The sequence below is a fragment of the Sus scrofa genome, chromosome 3 (assembly GCF_054392235.1).
Source record: "Sus scrofa isolate SSC_HxYL_T2T_F1_AM1 chromosome 3, Sscrofa_HxYL_maternal_Yorkshire_Landrace_v2.0, whole genome shotgun sequence".
Taxonomy (NCBI): Eukaryota; Metazoa; Chordata; class Mammalia; order Artiodactyla; family Suidae; genus Sus; species Sus scrofa.
Genome location: NC_139385.1, coordinates 103,649,429 through 103,675,570, shown reverse-complemented (window position 1 = coordinate 103,675,570; position 26,142 = coordinate 103,649,429). Strand labels below are relative to the sequence as shown.

General features: G+C 37.7%; 1 long non-coding RNA gene across 9 annotated transcripts in view; it reads left to right on the top strand.

Annotated features, from left to right (window-relative positions):
- LOC146404815 (uncharacterized) overlaps nucleotides 1–26,142 on the top strand; it is a 779,473-nt gene that overhangs the window by 476,814 nt on the left and 276,517 nt on the right. The window lies entirely within an intron of this gene.

Sequence of the window (26,142 nt, the reverse complement as noted above, 5' to 3'; positions counted from 1 at the left end):
GGGGAGAAAATTAGGACAAGTGTGTGCTCAATCATTTTCCAGATAAATAAAAATGCTGCCTTTTTCAAATGTGCCTTTGAGAAGGACATGCTGAATGTTAAAAATACAGGTCTCTAATTACCAAATGAAAACTCAGCTATGTGCTGTATTCATGGTATCCTTTTTGCCAAAAAGTTCCATTCATGGGAATCTTGCCATCTTTTCATGTCCTTTCCTTCTTTCCCTCTTCTTTCCCACTTTCCATCTTGCCCTCCTTCCTCCTCTTCTTTCCTTCCTTTCTTTGTGAGTGAATTCCCTATTGATAGTTCAAGCAAGCTTTTGGTAGAATAAAACCATTTGTTATAAATGAATATGCCCAATACTGCCTCTTTGGTCCATAGCTAGAGTGGGTGAATATAATGGAAGATGATATTCAAATGCTGGAGTTAAGTTCTCACGCATCCTGAATGAGTTTTCTCTGGCCTATCATATGTTACTCTTTTTAGGAATTAAGGCATTGACCACTATGAAAGTGCAAGATATACTGAATGTTTATTCTAAATCTGTCTTGTTTCTCTCAATCCCAATAAATAAACCACTGTGATTTCTCACCTGTATTTTTTTAATGTTAGCCTACTTTCATTAAGCTCTTACTATGTGCCAGGAATGATTCTAAAATCATGTCTATATCACATCCAGTATTCACAACAACCTCACAGATAAGTATAATTGTTATTCACATCTTAGGTAAGTAATTTGATTTCTCGCCTGCATTACTGCTGTAACTTCCTGACTGGTCTCTGTGATTGCATTGTTACTGGTTCTAAATGGTGGTCCCCAACTTACTATAGCTGATGCTTGTGTAAAAGTACTGTGCATTCAGTAGAAACATACTTCAAATTTTGGAACTGGCTCATGGATAGATACATGGTAGGACTCATGATGCTGAGTAGGAGAGCAAGCCATAGCTCCCAGTCAGTCACGTCATGGGGTAACAGCCAATATACTTACAACCATTCTGTACCCAGATGACCCTTATGTTTTTCATTTTCAGTAAACTATTCATCAGGTTACATGAGACATTCAACCCTTTATTGTAAAACAGGCTTTGTGTTAGGTGATTTTGCCCACCTGTTGGCTACTTTCAGTGTTCTGATCATGTTTAAGGTAGGCAAGGCTAACCTATGATGTCCAGTAGGTTAAGTGTATTAAATCCATTTTCTATTTATAACATTTTCAATTTACAGTGAGTTTATGGGGACATAACCTTATGGAAAGTCAAGGAAGATCTGTAATATATCCTACAGCTTACAGAGTGAGCATTTATGAACACAAATCAGATCATATCATAACATATCTACTTAGAATAAAATCCAAATGTTTTGTCCTGGTTTACGAAGCTCTGTGTAATCTGGCTTCCATTTACCTCTCATATATCCTCTCCTCATTTTACACTTCAGCTACCATGTTCTAGCTACACTGGCTTCCTTCCTGCATTTCTCACAAATCAAGTGGGCTCCCATGATAGGACCTTTGCATATGGCCTTTCTCTAGCCCTATTCACTTTATTTTCTCAGAAATTGACAGCACTGTGTTATTTATGCCATTCAGATTTCAGCTTAAATATCACCTCGTCATTGAAGCTTTTCTTGACTACCCTAAACAAATTAGCTGTTCAGTTAATCATATCACTCAATTTTAGTTCTTTCCATAGCTTTGAGCATCATTTGGTTTGTTCTTGGTTTTTTGTTTTGTTTTATTTTTATTTCTTTGTTGTTTCTAATCTGTTTTTCCCATACCAGAATGTAACTTAATAGCATGAAACTTCTTTTTGCTCAGTATTATATCGTTGGTGCTTAAAATGGTGCACGACACATATAAAGGCACTCAATAAATGTTTTGGAAATGAATAAATGAATAAAAGCAGGAAATGCAAATATGCCACATGCCAAGAGAAATCTGCCACATGTCCCAAAGCCCTTACTTCTCTCCTTACCAAGCTCAGATTCCATCACCATGATAATCTTTTCCTGCATACTCAGCAGCTTCCTTGCCCCTTCTCTTTTCAGCCATTATCTCCTGGTAAAATTCCAGTGCTGGGTGAATCCAATCATCCACCTCCTCTTAGCCATCTAAATATGGGTTGAGAGAAACACATAATCATACTAGCCAGTTCCACTTTGAGTCCGTGGTCACAAACTTTAAATGGGATTTTAGTGAAGCCTAGGAATTCTGCTACCATATTTAACCTATTCTAAGGTTCATGGCTTTTCACATTTTAACATCTCAGTAATCAGGATGTATTTTACAGCATCAACTCCAGTCATCAAAATGACAGTTTTGATGTTAGAACTTGGTTGCATTCCTGGGGGTATGTCCAGCTGAATGGCAATACTTCTACTTTTCAATCAAGATGCTCTTTAAGGATCATTTGAAGAAAAATAACAAATCCTGCTTCTGGTTTGAAAATTTTCCATTAACATTTTCTGGTAGCAGAAAATACATCAGCATCAAACTTGCAGAGAGGATGTCTGTGTTATACTCCTTAACCCTCTCCTCTTATTCTTTAACTATTAACATGGAAATCTTAACATATTTCTAACAAGTAATATATTTACATGGCTTAAAAATCAAAACAATTTAAAATTGACTGTGAGAAGTCTTACTACCATCTCTGTCCTTTCTTCCTTATTCCTTTTACCCCTCCAACAGGCAACACATTTTATTAAATTTTTTATGTATCTTTCCTATACAAATAGCCAAAAAGCACATGAAAAAATGCTCAACACCCCTAATCATTAGAGAAATGCAAATCAAAACTACCACAAGATACCGCCTCACACCAGTCAGAATGACTGTCATTAATAAGTCCACAAATAACAAATGCTGGAGGGGGTGTGGAGAAAACGGAAGTCTCCTGCACTGTTGGTGGGAATGTAAGCTGGTACAACCACTGTGGAGAACAGTATGGAGGTACCTTAGAAATCTATACATAGAACTACCATATGACCCAGCAATCCCACTCGAGCATATATCCAGACAAACTTTCCTTGAAAAAGACACAGGAACCCACATGTTCATTGCAGCTCTATTCACAATAGCCAAGGCATGGAATCAACCCAAATGTCCATCAACAGATGATTGGATTAGGAAGATGTGGTATATATACACAATGGAGTACTACTCGGCCATAAAAAAGAATAAAATAATGCCATTTGCAGCAACATGGATGGAACTAGAGACTCCCATACTGAGTGAAATAAATCAGAAAGAGAAAGACAAATACCATATGATATCACTTATATTTAGAATCTAATATATGACGCAATTGAACCTTTCCACAGAAAAGAGAATCAGGGACTTGGAGAATAGACTTGTGGTTGCCAAGGGGGAGAGGGAGGGAGTGGAATGGATGGGGTGCTTTGGGTTAATAGACACAAACTATTGTCTTTGGAATGGATTAGCAATGAGATCCTGCTGTGTAGCACTGGGAACTATGTCTAGTCAGTTATGATGGAGCATGATAATGTGAAAAAAAAAGAATGTATACATATATATGTATCTGGGTCACCATGCTGTACAGTAGAAAATTGACAGAACACTGTAAACCAGCTATAATGGGAAAAAAGTATTTCTAAATAATTCAAGAGTAAATACAGATTTCTGTGAGTTTAGGATTTATTTCTGTCAAGAAATGGAACAGTGATTTTCACTTGACTCAGTACTTTGCCATCGGTCATATCAGGTCAGACACTTTGGCATTCTTGTATCTTCCACGACAAGTATAATATTCAGTCAACAAAAATTTATTGAGCACCTACTATGTGACAAACACTGTTTAGACTCTAGAAATACAATAGTAAATAAAACAAAAAAAATTTATATTTTCTTTCCAATGATTCTTTATGCAAAGAGGAGCCAAAATAAACATGCGTTCTTATTTTATTCCTTTATTACTTAAAGGGTGTCATAAAATGCAAACTGTTTTCACCTAACAATGGATACCACAGATCAATACGTGTTAGTACAAAGAGTTCCTCAGTCATGTATTCAGATATTCCATTGTGCAGATGTATCACAGTGTATTTAACTGGTCCTTATTGGTAGTCATCTGGGTTAGCTTCAGGCATTTGTTGTTACAAACAATGGTGCCATGAATAACTTTATACACACATTAATTTTATAGAGATATAAATGTATAAGAAAAATTTCCCCCAATATTTTATTAGGACAAAGAGAAAATCTGCATTGTGGGTTGAATTGTGTCCCCTAGAAAGATATCTTCAAGTCCTAACCTTTGGAATCTGTAAATGTGACCTTATCTGGAAGTTTAGTCTGAAAATGTAACCAAGTTTAAGTGAGGTCATTTCAAGTTAAACTGAAGTTATATTGATATGAAGATCCAAACTAATCCAACCACTGTTTTCCTTCCTTATAAGAAGAAGGAATTTGGACAGAGATAAATAGAAATAAAGTCATGTGAAGATGGAAGCACAGATTGAATTGATGCATCTGCAAACGAAGATATGCCAACTATTACCACCAACTAGAAATTAGCAGGCACTACCAAGGAAATATTCTTCCCCAGGGCTTTCCCCAAGCCCCTACTAACAACTTGATTTCAGACCTCTAGTCTCCAATAGTGTGAAAATTTTCTGTTGATTTAAGCTACTCAGTGTGTGTCTCTTTGTTACTGAAGTTCTAGGAAGCTAATATACTGCATTTGTAATTTTGATAAGTACTCCTGGTTAGCCTCCATGGACATTTACCATGTGCCCTGTCAGCAGCAAAGCAAGGCAATGATTGCCATCCTTTAGCCTGAGCAACAGAGAATATTGTTACATTTCTGGGTTTCTGCCCTTCTGATAGGTGATAAATGATACTTCAGTGCAGGTTTTTTTTTTTTTTTTTTTTTTTTGAGGCCATACCCACAGCATGTGGAGGTTCCCAATTGGAGCTGCAGGTGCCAGCCACAGCCACAGCCACAGTAACGCCAGATCCAAGCCACGTCTGTGACCTACACCATAGCTCACAACAATGCCAGATCTTTAACCTAGGGATCGAACCTACAACCTCATGGTTCCTAGTTGGATTCGTTTCTGCTGTGCCACAACAGGAACTCCCAGTGTAGTTTTAATTTATATTTTCCTTTTCATGAGAGAGTATCTTATATGTTGAAAGGATATTAATATTTCTTTTTCTATAAATTCTGTTTATGTCTCTTGCTGCTTTTTTTGTTTGTTATTGTCAGTTTTGTTCCAATTCATAAGTATATTAGAGGATTTGTACTTTCTGGTATGTGTTGCAAATAAATTTTCCAGTATATTATTTGTCTTGTGAAATACTGACCTACTAAATTTTTGTTTAGAATAATTTATTAATCTTTTGTGTGGCTTCTGGATTTTGAGTCATAATTGGGAAAGTTTTCTCCACTCCCAATTTGTAAAGGATTTCACTTACATTTTCTTTCAGAACTTTTTTTTTCTTCATCAAAGCATTTCATTGGAAATCTTGAAAGGATAAAGTTGGATTCAACTTTATCTTTTTCCAGATGGTATATAGTTTATTTCAACACCATTTATTCTTTAAATGTTACCTTTATCATATACTGATTTCTCATATATATTTGGATCTACTTCTGAAAATTCTATTCTGCTACATTGGCTAGTCTTTCTATTCATGTGCCAATAAAACCTCTTAATTTTTAAATTTTTGTAATGTAGTTTAATATGTAGGCCAGCTAGTCAATTTTCTACCTACTTTCTCTAATTAATCCACTCCATTTAAACCTCCATCTCCACTACCTTAAACAAATCACTCTTATCAACTTTGCTAATGGAAGTCTCCATCATGGATCAGAGGTAACGAACCTGACTAGTATCCATAAGGATACAGGTTTGATCCCTTGCCTTGTTCAGTGGGTTAAGCCTCTGGCATTGCCATGAGCCATGGTGTAGGTTGCAGTCACAGCTCAGATATGGTGTTGCGGTGGCTGTGGCATAGGCTGGCAGCTGCAGCTCTGATTGGATCCCTAGCCTGGGAAATTCCATATGCCACAGATGCAGCCTTAAAATCCAAATAAATAAATAAATAAAATTTTTTAACAAAGATTGCCAATGAACTCTGTATTACTAAGACATCTGACTAGATCAGTCAGTAACATTTGACATTGCTGAATAATTCTTCCTTCTTAAAATATCTACTCTGGGGATACACTTCTCTCTTGCTTCACTGCTTACTCCTTCTTAATCTCCCTTGTACATTCCTTCTCATTTCTTCAACCTGTGCGTGCCCCACATCTTAGTCTTCTGATATATTTTCCATCCTCTTCATACTCGTTTTCTGGATGATTTTATCTGAAGATAAGATTTTAAACACCATCTATATCTTGGTGTTGACCACATTTTAGCACTCTAGCCATATCTTCTCTCATGAATTTCAAACTCACATACTCATCTCTTTGTTCTACATTTCTACTTGTACTCAAAACCTACTCTTCCCAAAACTGAATTCATATTTATTTTCTCTACAAAATTTGCTCTTCTTTCAGTTGAACTAACCAAAAATATTGGAGAAATCCTTAACTCTCCTCTCTTTCTCTCTTTCATTCCTCACATCCATTCCATAAGTGAATTCTCTGAGCTCTAACTTCAAAATATTTCTGGAATCCAACCACTTCTCAGCATTTCCACTGCTATGCTCTGGTCCCAAACACAGTCATCTCTCGCAAGAATTATTTTAATGGCTTCCTACTTCCACCTCTTCCCTTGTCTCTTCTTTCCATAGCAGTCAGAAGGACACTCTCCAGGAAGTATCACATCTCATTGCGAGCAAAGACCCTAAATACTGTGATCTCTGTGAAGACTTCATCTTCTGCCACCCTTGCCCACCCTTTTCCAGCTGCAGCACCTCTCTTCTGTTCCTCCAACCTGCCAGTACATCTCCATTGCAAAGCCTTGCCACTTGATGTTCTCCAATATTTTATTTCATTAAATTCCCACAGCTGTGCAGTGTTTAAATTATCATCCTCCTTTTGCAGATGAAAAAGTGAAGCTTGGAGAATATAAAGTTCTTCCAACATCTGCAGTTATTACTTAGTAAAATGGCACTCTCATCCAAATCCCTTTGGTTGCTAATTCTATATACTTTTTTATTATTATAGTTGATTAACAATGTTCTGTCAATTTCTGCTGCACAGCAAAGTGACCCAGCCATACATCCACATACATTCTTTTTTCTTACATTGTCCTCCATCATGTTCCATCACAAGCAATTTGATACAGTTCTCTGTGCTGTACAGTAGGATCTCATTGCTTATCCATTCCAAAGGCAATAGTTTGCATCTACTAACCCCAGACTCCCAGTCTATCCCACTCCCTCCCCATCCCCCTTGGCAACCACAGATCATTCTCCATGTCCAAGAGTTTGTTTCTTTTCTACAGATAGATGCATTTATGCCACATATTAGACTCCAGATAGAAGTGGATATCATATGGTATTTGTCTTTCTTAACCCATTCATTTGTCAATGGACATTTCTATTGTTTCCATGTCTTGGCTATTGTGAATAGTGCTGCAATGAATATAGGGTTGTATGTATCTTTTTGAATGAAAGATTTGTCTGGACATATGCTCAGGAGTGGGAATTCTGGGTCATATGGTAGCTCTATATTTAGTTTTTTGAGGTACCTTCATACTGTTTTCCATAGTTTTTGTACCAATTTACATTCCCACCAACAGTGAAGGAGGGTACCCTTCTCTCTACACCCTCTCCAGCATTTGTTATTTGTTTGCTGTTTCTTTTCTTTTCTTTCTTTTCCTTTGCTTTTTAAGGCTGCAACATAGCATCTGGCAGTCCCAGGCTAGATGTCAAAATGGAGCTACAGCTGCCAACCATATCTACAGCCATAGCAAAGTGAGATCTGAGCTGCGTCTGAGACCTACACCACACTCATGGCAACATTGGATCCTCAACCCACTGAGTGAGGCCAGGAATTGAATCTATATCCTTATAGATACTAGTCAGGTTCATTACTGCTAAGCCACAATGGGAACTCCTATTGACACGTAATTTTATTACATTTACAGTTATACAACAATCATCACAAGCTAATGTTATAGTATTTCCATCCCAAACCCATAGCCTATCCCACCCCCACCCCCTGACTCAGTATCCTTTGGAAACCATAAGTTTTTCAAAGTCCGTGAATCAGTATCTGTTCTGCAAAGAAGTTCATTTTATTTTTGTTAGTTTCCTCATATAAGTGATAGCATATGATCTTGGTTGTCTCACTGTCTGACTAACTTTACCTAGCATCATCATTTCTAGTGTTGCTGCAAACACTGTTATTTCTCTCCTTTTTATGGCTGAGTAATATACCACTGTATTTATTTATCCACTCCTCTGTTGATGGACATTTAGGTTGCTTCCATGTCTTCCTGTTGACTTGTTAATCGTGGCCATTCTGACTGGTGTGAGGTAGTACCTCATTGTAGTTTTTATTTGCATTTCTCTGATAATTAGTGATGTCAAGTATTTTTTCCTGTGTCTATTGCCCATCTATATATCTTCTTTGAAAAAAATATCTGTTCAGGTCTTCTGCCCACTTTTCAATTGGGTTATTGGGGGTATTTTGCTGTTGATTTGTATAAATTGTTTATGTATTTTAGAGATTAAGGCCTTGTCAGTTGCATCATTTGAAACTATGTTCTCCCATGGCTTCCTTGGCTGTGCAAAAGCTTATAAGTTTGATTAGGCACCATTGGTTTATTTAATTTAATTATTATTATTTTTCTGCCTTTTTGTCTTTTGAGGACTGCACCCATGGCATATGGAGGTTCCCAGGCTAGGGGTCTAATAAGAGCTGTACCTGCCAGCCTACACCATAGCCACAGCAATGCCAAATCTGAGCCATGTCTGTGACCTACATACACCACAGCTCATGACAACACCAGATCCTTAACCCACTGAGCGAAGCCAGGGATTGAACCTGCAACCTCATGGTTCCTAGTCAGATTCATTTCTGTTGTGCCACAATGGGAACTCCCCTGTTGGTTTACTTTTTCTGTTGCCTTGGAAGACTGACCTAAGAAAACATTTGTACAGTTGATGTCAGAGAATGTTTTGCCTATGTTCTCTTCTAGGAATTTTATGGTGGTTTGTCTTATGTTTAAGAATTTAAGCCATTTTGAGTTTATTTTTGTGCGGTGTGAGGGTGTGTTCTAGTTTCACTGATTTACACACAGCTGCCCAGTTTTCTCAGCACCACTTACTGAAGAGAATGTACTTTTCACATTTTATATTCTTTCCTCCTTTGTCAAAGATTAATTGACCCTAGGTGTCTGGGTTTATTTCTGGTTCTCTATTCTGTTCCATTGGTCTGTATGTCTGTTTTGGTACCAGTACCACACTGTCTTGATTACTTTAGCTTTGTAATATTGCCCAAAGTCTGGGAGAGTTATGCCCCCTGCTTGCTTGTTTTTTGTTTTTGTTTGTTTGTGTGTTTGCTTTTTTCCCTCAGGATTCCTTTGGCAGTTCTGGGTCTTTTATGGTTCCATATAAATTTTTGGATTGTTTTTTCTAGTTCTGTGAAAAATGTTGTCATGGGTAATTTGATAGAGATTTCATTGAATCTGTAGGTTGCTTTGGGTAGTATGGCCATTTTAACAATATTAATTCTTCCAATCAAGAAGCATGGAATATCTTTCCATTTCTTTGAATGCCCTTTAATTAACTTGATTAATGTTTTATAGTCCTCAGCATGTAAGTATTTCACCTCCTTAGTCAGGCTTATTCCTAGATATTTAATCGAGGGGGTGCAATTTTAAAAGGTAGTGTATTTTTATATTCCTTTTCTAATATTTCATTGTTAAGTATACAGAAAGGCAACTGATTTCTGAATGTTAATCTTGTATCCTGATACTTTGCTGAATTCATTGATCAGCTCTAATAGTTTTTGTGTGGAGTCCTTATGGTTTTCTATATATGATATCATGTCATCTGCCTAGAGTGACAATTTTACTTCTTCTCTTCCAATTTGATACATTTTTTTTTCCTTTTGTTTGTCAGATTGCTGTGACTAGGACTTCCAATACTTGTTTCAGATTTTAGCTGTAAGGCATTCAGCTTTTCTCCACTTAATATTATATTGGCTGTGAGTTTGTCATAAATGAATTTTATTATGTTGAGATATGTTTCCCTCTTTACCCACTTTGCTAAGGGTTTTTATCATGAATTATGTTGGACTTTGTCAAATGCTTTTTCGGCATCTATTAAGATGATCATATGGTTTTTGATTTTTCTTTTGTTAATGTGGTGTATGACATTGATTGATTTGCATATGTTGAACCATCCTCATGAATTTGGGATGAATCCTACTTGATCGTGGTGTATGTCCTTTTTTATATGTTGTTGGATTCGGTTGAGAATTTTTGCATCTATATTCATCAAAGATATTGGCCGATAGTTTTCTTTTTTGGTAGTATCTTTGTCTGGTTTTGGTGTTAGTGTGATGCTGGCCTCATAGAATGTCTTTGGGAGTGTTTCTTCTTCTTCAACCTTTTGGAAAATTTTAAAAAGGATGGTTGTAAGTTCCTCTTTGTATGTTTGGTAGAATGTGCCTTGAAGCCATCCAGTCCTTGGCTTTTGTTTGTAGGGAGTGTTTTTATGATATATTCAATTTTATTTCTAGTGATCAATCTGTTCAATTCATCTATTTCTTCTTGATTCAGTTTTGGCAGGCTGTAGGTCTCTAGAAATTGTCTGTTTCTTCTAGGTTGTCAAATTTGTTGGCATATAATTGTTCATCGTATTCTCTTACGGTTTTTTGTATTTCTGCAGTATCCATTGAGATTTCTCCTTTTTCATTTCTTATTTTGTTCATTTGCGTTCTTTCTCTCCTTTTCTTGGTGAATCTGGCCAGAGATTTGTGCATTTCGTTTACCCTTTCAAACAACTAGCTCTTGGTTTGATTTATTTTGCCTACTGTTTTTTGAATCTCTATTTTATTGATTTCCTCTCTGATCTTTATGATTTCCTTCTTTTATACTTTTTTATTGTGGAAAATTTCTGGTTTCTTGTCTTACCTCGGTTGCTGTCATTTGTATCTTGGCCTTAGTCTATTCACCTAGAACTTGAGGACTTAAGGGCAGGTGATCTCAAAGTTCCTACCCATTCAGAGGATCTGTAACTCCTTGGCTCTGGAACGATCCCCAGCAGTGCTCAAATTGAGAATAGTAGTGATTCTGGTGAAAAGAGGAGGATGCAGCAAAAAATATGGGCAAGTGTCAATAGAGAAGAAAACTTATCATTACAGAAATGGGTCTGTCCTGGAGACTTTTTTAGTACTACTTAGGAATTTTCTTCTAGGTCTGTCCCTGTTGACTGTATATTATTTCAATTCAGTTGCTGATGTATAAATAAACCACATCTTTACAGGGTACTCTTTTCACCACCTCCACTCTCTAGTCAGATGGTCATGGAGACAGATAAACTTTCTTTTTTCTAAACTTGTGAGTTTGAAGGAAGTTCCATTTCCATTCTTTAAACTTAGGCAGCTGATCTAGCTGCTCATCTCCCTGATTCTGCTTACAGTCAGGAAAAAATGTGTCACTCCAAAAGATGAGATATCTACAATTGACTGGTCTCAAGTCAAACCAGTCAAAGTGTCATAGAGATGATGCATTGGTTCCGGACTTTAAAAGTATCAGCCCCTGGAGTTCCTGTTGTGGCTCAGAAGTTTAAGAATCTAACCTAGTGTCCATGAGTATGTGGGTTTGATCCCTGGCCTTGCTCAGTGGGTTAAGGATCTGGCATTGTTGTGACTGTGACATAGGATGGCAGCCACAGGTCCAATTTGACCCCTAGTCTGGGAACTTTCATATGCCATAGACGTGGCCCTAAAAAGAAAAACAAAACAAAACAGTATAAGCATCATCAAACCAACATACCTGCCTCCCACAGACCTGGGGCAGATCTTCCTTCACTTCTCCAGGGTGTATCCAGTGTCCATGATATCTATCATCTTGTCTGGGTCTCATGCTGCTCCTGCTATTTTCCTGTGATGTCAGCTGCTTTGTCTACAGCTGCTCCTCTCTCTCCTAAGGCACGGCTCTCACAGGATTGGAGTCAGGCCTCCTTCAGCTCCCTCCAGTCTTCCACCTGGAGTCTCTCATAGTGCATTAATGCTACCATGCTTCACCTATTTGTTTTGTTGTTGTTGTTGTTTGTTTGTTTTTTTGTCTTTTTTATTTTTGGTCTTTTTTAAAAATCTTCTTGAGGGCCACACCACGGCATATGGAGATTCCCAGGCTAGGGTTCTAATCGGAGCTGTTGCTGCTGGCCTATGCCAGAGCCACAGCAACACCAGATCTGAGGTGTGTCTGCAACCTTCACTATAGCTCATGGCAATGCTGGATCCTTAACCCACTAAGCAAGGCCAGGGACTGAACCCGCAACCTCATGGTTCCTAGTCAGATTCATTTCTGCTGTGCCACGATGAGAACTCCACTTATTTGTTATAGATTCTTTTTACCCTCTAGTAACCTGGGTGAGTTCACCAGGGATGGGGCTAGAGGACAGTTTGGTGGAGGAGTGAATCATGGCTCCAGGCTTCTGTGGTAGAAATGCAACTACTTAACTCGGAGGGGGGTGGGGTCACAAGAACTGATGCATTTCTTTATTGCCTTCCAATCAGATGAAAGCCACAACAGGGTCCCATACCACCTATATGACAAGAAATTAAGACTCAGTTTTCATTTGGGATCCCTGTTCATGCTGAGATAAGCAAAGTTCCATGGTCAGATCTGGTGGATGATTAAACAAGACCCAACCTTCTGAGACTGACATGGCTGCCATGTAGCCTGGGAGTGGCATTCCTGTAGACTCAGAGTGTATACGAGTGAAAACCTTGAAAATGAGCAATTCCTTAATAAAACTATACATATGATAATAAATAAAGCAGGAAGGAAATAAATAAATCCAGATGGCTTTTCCTCTACCACGGTGATTTGGGATCCCCAATCTCCTCTGAACCCAGTCCAGATGTCCCACATCTGTGTTTTTTGTTCTCTGCTAAATGGCCCTGTAACCTAGGACCAGAGAGCTCTTTGTGCTTTATCTGTGGTAACCCAGTTAGTCCTCACACTACCTTAGTCCATAAGGGCTATTGTTTTCTCCATTTCACAGAGATAAGTAGCTGCTGAAAGGTTATATAGTAAGTGGCAAAGCCAGGATTTGAGCCCAGCTGCTATGGCTCCAGAGTCCATGCTCTGAACAAATGCTGTGCTTTGTTAGTCTCACATAAGCCCAAAAAATATGCGAGCTTATGGCTCCTATTTCACAAGAATAGGATGAAGGCAGGAGTGGGATTTATCATTTGCTCTGGGTGACTCAGCTATGGGAGTGCGAATGGAACCCAGACCCCACCCCAGACCTTTCCAGTCTCATAGCCCTCCTTCTTTGTTTCTCTTTAATCCTTCCCTTATTTTTGGTTCCTATTTTTTTTAAAAAGCACATCCCCTGGAAAGGGTAATGGAATACCTGATAGTGTGTGTGTCTCAGCTTGTGCCAGTATGCGGGGTACATGAGGAGACATGGGCAGTGGAGGGGTCCAAATGGATGCAGTTACTAAGGTTGCCTCTGCCCCTATAACTATGGCATGACTCTTTAAACATTAATAATCAGATATGGACTATTAGGATGTAGCAAATACCTAGAGATATGGAAGAGATATCCATTGCTGAACATACTGAGAGAGAATATTCAGTCTCAAGTCCAGGCTAAAAATATACTGTTGACAATACACGTATCCTCTCTTATGCTGCAGTGTCTCAGGAACAGAGGCAGAATTTAATCATTTCATCCTCTCAAGTGAAGGCCTCTGTGGTTTAATATGCACACATCACAGACTTCAAATTCTGCTGCTGAAATTCAGTCTTCAACAAAAACCTAGCTGTCTCATGGACTTGAAATGTATTCTAAAATGTATAATAAAGGTCTATTGAAACCCATAAAGCATCTCCGGAAAACGCTGGTGTAACCCACACAGCCAATTCTCTTTTTCATAAATTCAATTTGTATTATTTGGTTGAAGAGACTGTTCTCTGAGTCCTGACATAAGTGGGGGCTGAAGCTGACACTCATTCATGGAAAAATCTTTGGGAAAAATTATGTAATTGATCTCATTTGTCAGGTTTGTCAGGCCCCGCCTGGCTCCAAGCCTCACACGTCTTTTCTGCCCACAGTTAAAAGCATTGGACCAGCAGAGTTGGCTGTTCTCTAATCTCTGGATCCAAGTACCTCCAGTCTAACTCTGGTGGATGGTCTGGGTGTGGTGGGGGCTTGAGCCTCTGGGATCCACTGAATTCTCCTGAAGAGATTCCTGTTGTTTGTTTCTAAGGCCTAATCCTTGAGCCTTCCTCCTAGTGCTAAATCCCTGGTTCCTGGGTTCACGTCCCTGCTCACCTCTCTGCTAAGTTCCCTGATTCTTCAGAGAATGGACAACCTTATTGTTTATACAAATCTTCCTTGTCCTCAGATCCAGGGTTTCTCAACCTTGGCACTGTTAATGTTTTGGTTCTAATAGCAATTCATTTTGAGAAGCCGCCCTGTGCATTGTAGTCTGTTAGCTGCATCCCTGGCTTTCTCCCACTAAATGCCAGCACCAACCTCAACCAACCCCTGTAATGACAATAAAAGTGTCACCAGACACTCAAATGTTCCTTCGAGGAGGTAGACCAAATGGCCAGTGGTTGAGAACTAGTGTTTTATTTCCATCCATCTGATAGACATTAAAGGACCAATGAATGCACTGTCCTTGTACCTCAGTATGGTTGTCAGCAACCTCCAGAAGGCTTCAGTGATTTCAGGGCTGCCCAATAGAAATAGAATGTGAGACTCTAATATGAGTCACATGTGTAGTATTAAATTCTCTAGTAGACATTGGCAAATTAACAAGATAGGCAAAATTAATTTTAATTTTGAAAATCTATGTTATTTTATCTAATATATCCAAATTATTATGATTTTATGCTAGATAGTTGACATCTGATGTGTAATTTACACTTACAAGACATATCAGTTTGGACCAGCCGTACTTCAGGTGCTCAATAGCTGCAGGTAGCCAGTGGATTTTGTATAGGTAGCACTGATCTAAATTTCTGGAATACTCCCTATTTTTCAATTTACTTCAAGACTCAGAATATATATAATAATCTAAACATGGGGCTGGGGTGTCAGATGAACCTGGTTTAAATATTTCTGTACCTTGTCCCAACACTATGGCTTTGAAGTGATTATTTCATCCCTCTGAACCTCAGTTTTAGTATTTTTTATTGTTATTTACCCAACACAATTTTTTTCCAGTGTACAGCATGGTGACCCAGTTATACATACATGTATACATTCTTTTTTCTCCCATTATCATGCTCCATCATAAGTAATTACACATAGTTCTCAGTGCTACACAGCAGGATCTCATTGCTAATCCATTCCAAAGGCAATAGTTTGCATCCATTAACCCAAAGCTCCCATTCCATCCCACTCCCTCCCCCTCCCCCCAGGCAACCACAAGTCTATTCTCCAAGTCCATGATTCTCTTTTCTGTGGAAAGGTTCAATTGTGCCATATATTAGATTCCAGATATAAGTGATATCATATGGTATTTGTCTTTCTCTTTCTGATTTATTTCACTCAGTATGAGAGTCTCTAGTTCCATCCATGTTGTTGCAAATGACATTATTTTGTTCTTTTTTATGGCCAAATAGTATTCCGTTGTGTATATATACCACATCTTCCTAATCCAATCATCTGTTGATGGACATTTGGGTTGTTTCCATGTCTTGGATATTGTGAATAGAGCTGTAATGAACATGTGGGTGCATGTGTCTTTTTTAAGGAAAGTTTTGTGCAGATACATACCCAAGAATGGTGTTGCTGGGTGCTATGGTAGTTCTATGTATAGATTTCTAAGGTACCTCCATACTGTTCTCCACAGTGGTTGTACCAGTTTACATTCTTCTAGAAGTGCTGGAGATTTCCCTGTTCTCCACACCCTCTCCAGCACTTGTTATTTGTGGTCTTATTAATTATGGCCATTCTGACTGGTGTGAAGTGGTATCTTATGGTAGTTTTTATTTGCATTTCTCTACTGATTAGGGATGTTGGGCATTTTTTCATGTGCTTGTTGGCCATCTGTATAACTTCCTTGGAGAATTGTCTATTCAGGTCTTTTGCCCATTTTTCCATTGGATAGTTGGTTTTTTGCTGTTGAGTTGTATAAGTTGTTTGTATATTTTAGAGATTAAACCAATGGGTCAATAAGTAAATCAGGAAGAAAATTAAAATATACCTTGAGACAAATGATAATGAAGGCAAAACTGCTCAAAATCTATGGGATGCAGCAAAAGCAGTGCTCAGAGGCAAGTTCATAGCAATACAGGCCTTCCTCAAAAAAAGAAGAAAAACCTCAAATTGACAACTTAACCCACCACCTAAATAAATTAGAAAAAGAAGAACAACAACCAAAAAAACCTAAAGTCAGCAGAAGGAAGGAAATCATAAAGATCAGAGAGGAAATCAATATAATAAAGATTCAAAAAACAATAGACAAAATCAATCAAACCAAGAGCTGGTTCTTTGAAAAGGTTAACAAAATTGATAAACCTCTGGCTAGACTCACCAAGAAGAAGAGAAAAAAAAAACCAAAATAAACAAAATAAGAAATGAAAAAGAAGTCCAAACAGATACAGCAGAAATACAAAAAAGCATAGGAGAATACTATGAACAGTTATTTGCCAACAAATTTTGACAACCTAGAAGAAACGGACAACTTTCTAGAGTCTTACAGCCTGCCAAAACTGACCAATCAGCTGAACAGACCAATCACTGAAATGAAATTGAATACATCATAAAAACACTCCCTACAAATAAAAGTCCATGACCAGATGGCTTCACAGGTGGATTCTACCAAACATACAAAGAGGAACTTACACCCATCCTCCTTAAAATTTTTCAAAAAGAAGAGAGAACACTCCCAAAGACATTCTATGAAGCCACCATCACCATAATTCCAAAACCAGACAAAGATACCACCAAAAAAGAAAACTATTGGCTAATATCTTTGATGAATATAGATGCAAAAATTCTCAACAAAATTTTAGCTAACCGAATCCAACAACATATAAAAAAGATCATATACCACCAGCGGGTGAAATTCATCCCAGGTTCATAAGAATGGTTCAACATATGCAAATCAATCAATGTTATACACCAAATTAACACAAGAAAAGTCAAAAAAATATGATCATCTCAATAGACGCATAAAAAGCATTTGACAAAGTCCAACATCCATTAATGATAAAAACTCTCACCAAAGTGGGTATAGAGGGAACATTCCTTAACATAATCAAAGCCATTTATGACAAACCCACAGCAAATATAACACTCAATGGAGAAAATTGGAACAAGACAAGGATATTCAGTCTCACCACTAAAATCTGGAACAAGGCAAGGATGCCCACTCTCAGCACTGTTTTTCAACATAGTGCTGGAAGTCCTAGCCACAGCAATCAGACAAACAAAAGAAATAAAAACCATCCAAATAGAAAGAGAAGAGATTAAAACTGTTATTGTATGCAGATGACATGATACTACATATAGAAAACCCTAAGGACTCAACCCAAAAACTACTTGAACTGATCAGCAAATTCAGCAAAGTAGCAGAATATAAGATGAACATTCAGAAATCACTCAAATTTCTGTATACTAACAATGAAATATTAGCAAAAGAATACAAAAATACAGCACCTTTTAAAATTGCACCCCCCAAAATCGAATACCTGGAAATACACCTGACCAAGGAGGTAAAGGACTTATATGCCAAAACCATAAAACATTAATCAAGGAAATTGAAGAAGATGTAAAGAAATGGAAGGATATTCCATGCTCCTGGGTTGGAAAAATTAATATTGTAAAAATGGCTATACTACCCAAAGCAATCTACAGATTCAATGCTTTCCCAATCAAATTACCCATTACATTTTTCACAGAACTAGAACAAACAATCCAAAAATTTACATGGAACCACAAAAGACCCAGAATTGAGAAAGCAATCCTGAGGAACAAAAACCAAGCAGGGGCATAACTCTCCCAGACTTCAGGTACTATTACAAAGCCACAGTCATCAAGACAGTGTGGTACTGGTACCAAAACAGACATATAGACCAATGGAACAGAATAGAGAACCGGAAATAAACTCAAACACTTATGGTCAATTAATCTTTGACAAAGGAGGTAAGAACATAAAATGGGGAAAAAACAGTTTATTCAGCAAGAATTGCTGGGAAACCTGGACAGCTATGTGCAAATCAGTGTAACTAGAACACACCCTCACACCATGCACAAAAATAAACTCAAAATGGTTGAAAGACTTAAATATAAGACAAGACACCATCAAACTCCTGGAAGAGAACATAGACAAAACATTCTCTGACATCAACCTCATGAATATTTTCTCAGGTCAGTCTCCCAAAGCAACAGAAATAAGAGCAAAAATAAATCAATGAGACCTAATCAAACTGACAAGCTTTTTCACAGCAAAGGAAACCCAAAAGAAAACAAAAAGACAACTTACAGAATGTAAGGGAGAAATTAGTTTCAAATGATGTAACTGACAAGGGCTTAATCTCTAAGTTTTAATATTCGCATTGGAGAAATAATAATATTGCTCTTTAAAAAGTGTTTATGATAATTACCTCAACTAATGTATATAGTGCCTAGTGCAGAAGCTTCATAAATGGGATAGCTCTGTTTTCTGTACCTTAACTTTCATCAGCAAATATAAGTATCATGTTCCACCTCTGCTAGCCTCTTGCTTGAAATAATACCAATGTTCCATCCTTTGGACACCATGCTCTAGGCTTAATTAGACATGCAGTGGACATGCAGAATACTGAGTCATTCCAGGGAAGCCAAGTTCATCTTACACGGTCCTCCCCAGCTGCTGTTAATTAAGCCATGTGCAGTGGTGTCTAAAGAAAATGACAATTTAAAAAAAAATGACTCAGCCCTCTCAGTTTCTTTTTATTTCATCTGATATTATCCCACCTTTACTGCCAGCTAATAACACAGGAGATGAGAGAGCATTCTGTGCTGCATCTTTCCCCTCAAGAAGGGTCACCTGTATAGCATGGACCTTTAAACCACAGTGTCGTGTTTCTGGTGGGTTTCATTGCCAGAGACAAAACATCAACATTTCGGCCAATGTTAAGAAGAGAACAAATGCCCAGACCAATTCAGCTAGACAAGTGGCTAGTTCATTCATCCTAATGGATGGGATACATAAAAGATATACATTCATTTCATGGCAAAGACAGCCCCCATTATCTATTGCATGTCCATAAATATTCATTTAGTTCAGAATGCCTATCCAGAGGAAATGGGGTTAGTTGTTTATGGTGGAAAGTTGACAGTCTTTCTATACAGAACTGATTTCTTAATAGTTTTCCTACCTTTGTGAGGGAATTCCTCCTCCCCATCAATCCCCTTTCACTTGTAAACATTCACTGGCCAACACAATATGCTAATTAATACTCTCCCACTTGGCCCTGGATTGTCTTAGTCAAAGCCTTAAAGGAGCCCTTATTATGAAGTTATTGTAAAGAGTCTATCAGCATTGTCTGAGAGATGTATTTTAAGTATCTATGTATGTATCAGGCATTTGGGATGCCAGATGATTAAAGGAGTTTCCACTGCTCTGGACTTCACAGTCCAGGAGGGAACAGCATGTAAATAAATGATCACAATAAGATATGCAACTCATACAACATAGAACACTGGGAACACAGAGAAAGGAACCATTTTTCATTCATTTATAAATTTATTGAGTACTTTATCTCTGTGTTATGTAAGTATTTTTTTAGACTGTACCTTTTCTAACCACCATTGATTCTGAATTTAAGGGCATACTCAATTAAACCAGACAAGTCCGAAGAAAGACTCAACAATTTAAGCACGTGTGAGTTTTACTCACATCCATTTCTGTGGCCAAATTACTGAAAGGAGGGCTTTGGTTAATAGAGAGTTGCTGTAGATATTCATAATATAATCTAAAGTTTTCACTTAAAGACACAATGAACTCTAAATTTGTTTTAAAATTAGTTTAGTCCCCTGTTGCTGATTTAATTGTTCTCGAGTATCTTTCAGGATCTTAGACTCTTCACCAAATAGATCAATAATAATTTCACAAAGAAATGTGGACTTAACAGTGAATTGCATATGTATGTATGTTTAACATCTTAGCTAAAGTCTTAGCTTTTCAAATGAAGGTTTTCTTCTTGGAGTCTTCTTTTTAATTCAGTCTCACAGTAGTCCTATAAAGTTGAAATACTGTTACAGTACCACGTTTCTCTTTTTATAGAGAGGTCAACAGAACACCAAAAGATGAAGTGACTTGCTGGATGTGTAAAGCAACTTTGCATGCAATGCCAGGACAATATCCCTGAGTCTCAGTCTTTGAGCCTAATCACAGGATTTTTGTTTGTTTTACTTAAAATGTGTCTACATTTTAATGGATGTTTCTCAGCAAGTTTCTAGCCCTTTAAATATCCTAACAACATTATTCTTTATCTATTGGTTGAGAAACACCACAGTTTGATATAATCAATATTAATTTTCTACTAGGTATAAAGTGGGCAATTACAAGAGAGGCAACAAAATTGCTCTCCTCAAGGAATTTATAATGTAAATATTGATGCTTAAGATCTCCTTAGCATGGGGTGGAATAATTATACTAGTTATCATAAAAACATGTTGGTTGTTCTAACCAATGAAAGTACTATTGGTCTGAATTCAGTGTATGGTTATTCCATTCATGATCCTAGTGTCCATGTGATATATTGGCAAGAGGATAGACAAATAAGCCAGTGGAGCAGAATAGAGTGTCCAAAAATGTACCCACATATCTAGAGTCACAACTTAATCCCTGGGGTTTTGAATATATTCCTTATTTGGCAAAAGAGATTTTTGCAGAAATAATCAAGAACACTGTGGTAGGGAGGTTATCCTGGACTATTTGGGTGGGCAAGTCTGTACATATTGAGTCCTTAAAATTTGGAACGGATAGAAGGAGAGTGAGTTAAAACATTGAAACCTAAGCAGGACTCAACCCACCACTACTGCCTTTGAAAGTGGAGGAAAGGGTCCATGAGTCAAAGAATGTAGGCAGCTTAGTATCTGGAGAAGGCAAGGAAACAGATTCTTCCCTAGAGCATCCAGAAAAGAATATAGCCCTGATGACACCTTTATTTTAGTCCAGCAAGACCCATGTCAGTTTCCTGACTTACAAAACTATACAATGGTACATTCACTGAGTTTATGGTTATTTGTTGTAATAGAAAATTAATATACCTTAACAAAAATAATTTTAAAGGATATTAAACACAAATCCCTCCAGTTTCTTGTTTTTGAAGGGTCTTAAAAGTGACACCTTATTCGCTTGCTAAACCTGGTTATTCTATCTCTGGAGCACCTACAGAATTCCATTTTACTACCACTCATCCTATCTTAACTTTCATCCCCACCAGATTGTATGTTCCCTGAGAGGATCTTTATTTTGTCCATGAGGCCAGGCACTGCACATGCATGCATTCTAAGAAGGAGAGGCTCCATACATGCTTGGTAGATTAAGAGAGCAGAACAGATCCAATCCCACTTGCATGTTGTTTGAGTCTTCTTAGCAACCTCTCTACTGCAAAGACACATTCATGTTAATGGTTCTAAATAATGAGGCTGAGGTTGTTTCAAACTGCAGGCTGGCATCAGATGAAACATTTCCATATCATTGACCAGAACAGATCCAATCTCACTAGCATGTTGTTTGAGTCTTCTTAGTAAGCTCTCTACTGCAAAGACACATTCATGTTAGTGGTTCTAAATAATGAGGCCGAGGTTGTTTCAAACTGCAGGCTGGCATCAGATGAAACATTTCCATATCATTCTAGATTAAATAAAGCATTTCTATTTCATGCTTTCTCCCCTGGTAATTCTGCCTTGTCCTTCATGTTAGTGATTTGCTCCACATGGTCACTCATTTAGGATAATAACAGGCCAATAGGCTTGACAAGGGGAGATGGGGCCGTACCTGATCACCAATATTCCATTACACTTCCTTGAGCAGTGGGCCTGGTTAAACTGTCAGTGTCTTCAAACAAAGGAACTGTGCTTGAGTCTACATATTAGAAATTCAATGACTACAGGAGCTGCAATCAAATTATATAATAAGTGGAGTGACATGGCTATAAAGGGAGGCCACTGTCACAAGCAATGTTTTCCCTGTGTCCAATCAAACAACAAATATTTTTAGCACCTATTATATGTAGAGTACTGGGGGAATATGAGAGAGGGGGGATAGATACTTTAGACTTCAAGAATGCACATTCAAGAAAAGTAACACAGGAATGGGACTAATACAGACTATAAAACGTCAAGAGAGAGAAGGAGCATTTTGAAAGGCTTTAGAGAGTTGGTAGAAGTCAAGATAGGAGTTATACCTTTTTTAAAAAAAATTATAATTGATTTACAATGTTATATCAATTTCTGCAGTTCAGCAAAGTGACCCAGTTATACATATATGTACATTCTTTTTCTTGTATTATCTTCTGTCATGTTCTATCCCAAGAGATTGGATATACTTCCCTGAGCTGTACAGCAGGACCTCATTGCTCTGGAATTTAAAGATGGAAAGCTGAGGCTGTATGGTAGGGCACTGTGCATGGAAATTCTAGGGACACCATCAAGCTCCATTTATCTAGAGCAGAGTTTCCCAATCTCAACACTGTTGACATTTGAGAGTATAATTTTTTATGGGGAATTGTCTTGGGTATTGTAGATTATGTAGCAGCATCCCTAATTCATACCAACTATAAATGCCTGTCAATCTCCTCCCCTCAAAGCTTTGACAACCAAATGTGCTATCTGGGGGTAAAATTACCCCCAGCCAAAAACCACTGTGCTGGAGTAAAATTTCTCAGGGGAACTCATGGGAGTTATATGGCATGGCAAGGAGTTGGGATTTTATTCTATGTTTTATAGGGAACCACTGAACACATTTATGCTAAAGGATGGCAGGCTGAAAATTGTAGTTTGAAGGTAATTTATCTGATTGAGATCCCCTTCCCAAATTGAAGCAAGGTATTGTGGGAAAAAGGAAGACCAATCCAAATCCTATGCTGAGGATTGGTGGCCACAGGATTAAAGAGTCTTCAGTGCCTGCAGGTATTCTTAATGCCTTACAACTTTGAAAGTACTTTTATATTTAGATCAGCATTTCAACATCACATTGCATGTTGTATTTGAATATCGAATTCTCTGAGACACTTCTCTTTGAGAAATAAGTCAGCAGAACCCCCTGCACCCACTCATGGGCTTCCCTGGAGAGAAGCACAGCCACCAGCAGCATCTAAAACAATCTGTAGTTTGAGAAGTTGGCAGGGAACACGCGACTGCCTGATGGCTAGAAAAAGCCATGTAGTCAGCATAGGACCAAATATGTGGTGCAAATCCTTTGGGACCATCCTTCAGGCCCAGGGAGAGAAGAGAACTTTGGAAGCTTCCAGAAGCTTCCCAGGCAATGACTTTCTTGCACTCCATTATCTTTATAAATTTCAAATTCATACCTAATTATGGTTAAAAAATTAAGTATTTCCTTCCTTCCTTCCTTCTTTCCTTCCTTCCTTCCTTCCTTCCTTCCTTCCTTCCTTCCTTCCTTCCTTCCTTCCTTTCTTATTTTCCTAATGAAATAGCAGTGAGAGCAAAGGGGGAAATAAATGTATCCTGGGCTCTGCATTCTGGTGCCCATTTCCTAAGGTCATTGAACCAGGCTGAAATATGGGGAAACCCATCAGCATGGCTGAGCTGCATGGAGAGCCACTTTCTTCATGACTTAAAAGTAATATCGTGATGCATTTAGATGAGTGTTTAAAAAATATAGCGCCATAAAGATGTTTATAAGAAAAAGCCTGCAAAGGCCTAAAGGGAAAGATTACTAAAAATTGAGGAAATTTGTGAAGTAGAGCATATAATACAAAACAAGTAAATTCAAAAACCTAGTAAATAGTTAGTAGATATTTCATATTTTCTATCTTGAAAAAAATTTATCTCTGTAATATTTTAATGAGAAATTTTATGGAAGAAGACCAGTATTATTGAGAGGCTTAAGAATAAACATGAATGGATGGACACAAAAGCATATACCTAAGTCAAAAGGTCAAACAAATATTGAAGGTGTGATTTCTTCCCAATTCAACTTACTTAATTCTGAATATTTTGGAGAATACAGTAATATGATTTTAACATTAATTTAGAATTCTTGTACAATTGAGTTTACCCCCCTCAAAAGTTGTGAAAAGGTGTGAAATGGAACGGGAATATTGTAGACCTTCCAAATGTTAAAACGTGAAAGAAAGAAACAAAAAAGCTAAGCTAGGTAAAATAGAAGTTGTGACTGTAGAAACAGATTTCTGGCATAGCAAATCTTAAAAAAAATATGTAAACCATTGCAAAGTGGTATTTCAAATAAAACATTTTTTAAATAATGAAGAAAAAAGGGCAACACAAATTCCATAGACAAGCATCCACGTTTAGGATACACTAATAGAATTCAAGAGATCTCAAATAGATTAAAGTTTCCACAAGGAATGACTACATACATTTTCTGTTATTCTCCACATCGTCACCTTGTAAAGTGATGGGCAGATGACAACTCTCAATCGAAAGCTGCCTGAAATTAAATTCTCCATGACCCATCAGTAAAATGATTTGTCAGAGTTCCTGCTGTGGCACAAGGGGATTGGTGGTGTCTTGGGAGCACAGGGACATAGGTTCAATCCGTGGCCCAGCACAGTTGGTTAAGAATCTGATGTTACCACAACTGTGGGTCAGCTCACATCTGTGGCTTGGATCTGATCCCAGGCCCTGGAACCTCAGATGCTGCGGGGCAGCCAAAAAAAAAAAAAAAAAAAATTTGCCAAAAGAATGAAGTTCTGGAGTGTTGTCGTGTATCATATCACAGGTTGAAGAACTGTTCTACCGGGGTTCAAATCCTACCTAACTTCACATCTTCCAGGTATATGACCTTATGAGATTGACTTATTTTCCATGCTCCAGTTCCCTCAATTATAAAATAGGGCTACAAGAGAACTCACATTGCAAGGGAATTGTACAGAAATACTATACTACATATAAATATATATAAATACTTCATATGTATATATTATAAATGAAAATATTATTTGAATGGTGAATGCAAATTAAATATAAAGTAAATAGATTGATATTTTTAATTGTTTTAAATATTAGAATTTTCAATGTGTTGGCTATTTAAAGGGACCTCCTAGGAAATCCTTTGGCACTATGGAGATGCCTTCTAATTTAGTTAGTGGCCAGGGATTTTAATATATTGATTTACTGAAAGTGGGGAGTTCTCCTCAATCCTGGGTCACTTAAGAATCAGCAACGAGTAGGAAAAGCAAGGTCTGGGGTCAGATCTCAATGTGACAAGGATTCTCTCTGGGATCTTACTTCCCTGAGTCCCATGCCCTGACCTGTAACAAAGAGATGATGGCTACCTCCACTGACAAGAAAATTAACGTGTGTGTCATCTACTGTAGGGTCTAGGACACAAAGAAGTTTAATGTCACATTTGCCTGTCTCAAGAAAAGAGACTTCAGTTTGTGTTATCATGTGGGGTCTGCCCTCATCCCGGGAAAACATCAAAAATCTGAGAACTTCTGATAGAAAAGTTTTCATTCTCCATATAAATGCAAAAAATATTTTCATTCAATTACAATCAATCCCAAATGCATGTTTCTCAAATCACCTTCACTTTCCCCATCATATACATCAAGTAAATGGGCTTGATTCAAGTGGACTGCAAAGCTAGCTGGGGAAGGAGCAGCCAAAATGTTACAATATAAGGCCCTGCATTATGATTTTCGAGAATAAGCCACATCCACTTCGGGGTAATCACTTCCTTGGCCCATGAAACTCCTTTTTTTTTTTTTTTTTTTTTTTTTGTTGTTGACTATGGGATGTAGACATAAGACATACTGTCACAGGATTTAAATAAATTTTATGCAACCACTTTCTTAAACTACCATTACTCCAACA